Here is a 333-nt window from a genome sequence, read left to right on the forward strand (position 1 = left end):
CCGTCCGCCCTCCCTCCCTGACCGCCTGCCCAGCCCTGGCAGGTTCCCGCAAGTGAGCCCTACTGCTGTGGTTGTGAAGTCAGCAGGGGAATGAGAAACGAAAACAGAAAAGGCAAGATTAAGTGTAGCTAGATGCCCACCTTCGGGGGTGGGATAGGTTGTTAGGGAAGCTTTGCTTCAGTTTTGAGTCAGGTATTGAATAGCACTGGCATGGGGTCCTCAGAGCAATGTTTCCTGAGAACTACTTTTAATTGTGGAGCTGAAGAATCAGCGCCTCTTCGGGCTCCCTGATACGTCTGCCTCAAATTTATTCCTAGCCCGCCCATCTCATCC

The sequence above is a fragment of the Octodon degus genome, unplaced genomic scaffold, assembly GCF_000260255.1.
Source record: "Octodon degus isolate 3935 unplaced genomic scaffold, OctDeg1.0 scaffold00033, whole genome shotgun sequence".
Classification (NCBI taxonomy): Eukaryota; Metazoa; Chordata; class Mammalia; order Rodentia; family Octodontidae; genus Octodon; species Octodon degus.